Source organism: Salmo trutta, chromosome 40 (assembly GCF_901001165.1).
Source record: "Salmo trutta chromosome 40, fSalTru1.1, whole genome shotgun sequence".
Classification (NCBI taxonomy): domain Eukaryota; kingdom Metazoa; phylum Chordata; class Actinopteri; order Salmoniformes; family Salmonidae; genus Salmo; species Salmo trutta.
In genome coordinates, this window is record NC_042996.1 from 7,042,757 (window position 1) to 7,046,844 (window position 4,088).

At 46.2% G+C, this 4,088-nt stretch overlaps 1 pseudogene; it reads right to left on the reverse strand.

The window, feature by feature from the left end:
- Window positions 1–427: 427 nt before the first annotated feature.
- On the reverse strand, window positions 428–2,569 carry LOC115180122 (DEP domain-containing protein 4-like; annotated as a pseudogene).
- Window positions 2,570–4,088: the final 1,519 nt, after the last annotated feature.

Below are 4,088 nucleotides of genomic sequence, written 5' to 3' on the forward strand. Positions count from 1 at the left end.
TGTCTGGACATATTGAGTGGTCCATCACACAGTGGACCATCAGTGTTACCACTTTGGCTGAAGTAAAAACCTACACCCACAGCCGCCATCACAGGGTATGATTGGCCCACCACTGATGTATTTATCATTGGGCCCTGACCCATTATTTGAGAAACAATGGTTTTCAAATGGTGTGTGTGCGCGTGTGGAGTGGGATTACCTGTTTGTGCAGACGGCATGCATCTGGATGGGCTGCTGTGGCCATGAAGGCCAGGAGCCTCCTCAGCTCATCTCTCCCAGCAGGCTCCAGCAGATGCACACACAGCTGATAGGCCCTGACAGCATCATCCACCTTCCCACAGTCTGAGAACGCACACACAGGAAGAGTGAAAATAGGGAGAGAGTGGGTGGGAGTGTATGTCAAAGAGACATGTACAGACACAGGGGTCTAACATGATGAAAACACTATATCACACAACACCCCACAATAATTCCTCAACCAGCCAGTCTCACCCAGCAGGTCCAGTATGACCGTGTGGATGTCCAGGTAGCGTCCGGTGAGCAGCGGAGACCTCTCCTGGCCTCTGTAGTGCTTGGCCATGGTGTCAAACAGCAGTTTCTTCTGGCCGGCCAGCCTCTTTGCCCCCTTGGTCTCTTCTGTGGTACTGCCTTGCTGGAGGAGGTGCTCCCCCGCCAACACGATCAGCTGGTCAGGAAAGAGCTCCAGGCAGTCGGCAGCTGCCACCAGCCATGCGTCCAGCCTACAGTGTCACAGGGAGAGGAAGCCAACTTCAGGGCCTTCTTTTAATGTCAAAAGAGCTTAAATATAATGGTAGGTTGTTAATGTTTTGACCAGCGGTTGGAGCCAAAGTAAATATTCCTATCTTTTTTCGTTCCAGTTTTCCGACCAGAAAAAGATTGGAACCGGTTCCGATTGTTCCTTTTCATTGGCTGAAATCAACAGTTTTTACAAAATAGCTCATTCATTTACTCAACACATTAGCATTGATAGAGAAGCTTGCTATGGAAGCATAAGCTAGTTGTTTACATGTTGATTGGTCAGATATTTCAGTCGCATCTTGAGCCTGCACTATTACCGGTGGGGGTAGAAAGAGAGAGACAAGCTTGGCTTGAAGCGCTGAACATCATGACATGAACTGGAATGTGTTTAGGCTATTACTAGCATTATAACTTTATATCAAATTATATACTAGATATTAAGAATATTTTTGGAACAAAAAGAACATTATTAACCCATTCTAAAGATTTGAAAATAATGTTTCTGTTCCGGAACACAAGATCACTTTCATTCCCAGTTCAGTTTCCGTTCCTCAAATGACTTTTTCAGTGTTCTATTCCATAAACCGGTTCCAATCCCTAGTTTTGACCAACAAAATAATAATTACAATTCCTAGTATCTTTTCCATTAAATCATATGGCGGCTGGTTAGGTACTAACTCGGGAAGGTTGGTGGTCTGGGGCAGCTCACGGTCCAGGCAGGTGTTGGAGATGACCAGGTCCTGGTGGTGGCTCTACAGCAGCTGCAGGGTGGCAGCCTGGAGGTGGGGCTGGGTCCCCCGGGTCGGAGACGCCAGGATGCAGTCCAGCACGGGTAGCTCCACCGTCTGCAGCAGCTGAAGCAACGTCTGCTGCTTCCACACCTCCTCCACCACTGAGGACAGAGGAGAACGGAGAGAGGGGGTATAGAATGACAAGCAAGAGTGGGAAAGAAAAAAATAAGTGAGAAAAGGGGAGGACGAGACAGAAAGGGAGGGGGGAAAGAGGGATGGAGAATGGAAAAGAAACAGGAAAAAAAAAATACATGAACTTTTCCAATATAGTAATTTCCAACATGGCCTGGTGGAGACAGCCAGGCTTTGTCATCTCACCTGTCTTTGAAAGGAAGATGGTGGTGGGGGCTTTGGTAATGGCCTTAGGGAGGGAGGGCTGCAGGTTGATGATCTTCAGTAGCCTCTCCACCCTCCAGTCTGAGGGGCCCAGCGCCAGGGGGTTGGAGATGGTCCTCAGCTCACTCAGTCTGCAGAGAGAGAGCAGTGACGATGTAGTGAGGTATAGTAAAAGTGTGTGTGAGAGAAACCAAAAGAATAAGAATGTATGTGTGTGCATGTTTGTGACTCAGACAAACCTAGAGCCTTTCTTCCTCTTCCTCACTAAGTCCTCGGGGGCCATGTTTTCTGTGTCCCCATCCTTCCCAGCCTTCCTGGCTGAGCCGGGCAGCGAGCCACAGTCCTGGAAACAGTAGAGGCTGCAGCCCGTGTCCTCGAAAGTGGCCTTCCTTGTCCCGGCGGAACAGCTTGGTCCCCACCGCCTCAAACACCTTGGCCTCCATGAGCGCCTGGCAGAGCCTGGCGGCCTTGAGGCGTGACACCTCGCAGGCACAGAAGAAGACGTTCTGCATCAAGCAGCTGAGCACAGCGTCTACTGCGTCCGAGCCCGTGAAGCAGTCAGGGTGCACACACAGGTGGCGCCGCCGTCGTCGCACCTCCACCTGTGTATGCAGCGCCTGGATGATATTGTGCCACAGCTGTGTAGCATGGAAGGGCCCAGAGAATCCTATGTGATGACACATTCAGGTAGTAGACTCAGTCATAGTTCATCAACAGTATGGCGACTGCATGCAAAATAAAAACACCACAACAGAGTTCAAATCTGCCAAGACAGCCACTGTTGGCTCTTGTCAGTTCAGATTTCTTTGGTGGGGGTTGTTGATTTTTGTGGAATGTCGTCACATTGCTGAATCTAGTTAGTTAGCTACCCTTCACTTCAATATTAATAACACGCCTCTAGTATGGTCGTTTAACTTAAGTTTACTCACAGTTGTGTAAAAGATAAGGGTTGTGGCCATAAGCCATTAAAAACATGACATGTAGCTAGCTAAGTTAGAATGTAATGTGTTTATAAATGGCTTAGTTAGCAGTTTAACTAGCGGCGTTAACTAGCTAGGCTAGCAAGATGAGCTAACACAGCTTGTACGCTGGCTGTGTTTTTGGATATAAAAACAAAAAGCAAAAAGTTGAAAGCATGTTACGGTTTATAACCTAAGGATGTTCATGTCAATTTCTCACCTGGTTGAACATTTTCACGAAGGCTCCGTGTTTGACTGTTCAATCGTCTAAACCTCGGAGTTAAATCAGCCGCCATGGTGAAAAAGGATGTGACGTATCTTCTTCTTCGATGAGGTTTAACGGCGGTTGGCATCCAATAAATGTTGCATTACCGCCACCAACTAGACTAGGGTATAAATCCCTTATACTTTGAGTGGAAAATACATTAAAGAAAATACCCTGCCATCTAACCCTACACATTAAAAACCCACCACCCTATTCAAACCTATCTGGTCCTACCTCAGGCCAATGGCCTGGGAGGTTTGGACACCACCACTCAACACACCCTAACTCTGACTCTTCTATTTTTACATTCACACCACAATGTTTGTGTCGCGCCAAACGACAAGCATCACAAACACCGGGAATCTTTCCCTTCAGCTGGTCCACTTTCACATTTACCGCTACCCCAGTAATCACTCCTTTCAATGGTGCCCTTTTCTTGAGAGCAAAATAAGTCACAGCTCTAATCCCAATTATTTATTTATTTATTTTATTTCACCTTTATTTAACCAGGTAGGCAAGTTGAGAACAAGTTCTCATTTACAATTGCGACCTGGCCAAGATAAAGCAAAGCAGTTTGACACATACAACAACACAGAGTTACACATGGAGTAAAACAAACCAACAGTCAATAATATAGTAGAAAAATAAGTCCATATACAAAGTGAGAAAATGAGGTGAGATAAGGGAGATAAAGGGAAAAAAGGCCATGGTGGCGAAGTAAATACAATATAGCAAGTAAAACACTGGAATGGTAGATTTGCAGTGGAAGAAAGTGCAAAGTAGAAATAGAAATAATGGGGTGCAAAAGAGCAAAATAAATAAATAAATACAGTAGGGGAAGAGGTAGTTGTTTGGGCTAAATTATAGATGGGCTATGTACAGGTGCAGTAATCTGTGAGCTGCTCTGACAGCTGGTGCTTAAAGCTAGTGAGGGAGATAAGCGTTTCCAGTTGTAGAGATTTTTGTAGTTAATACCAG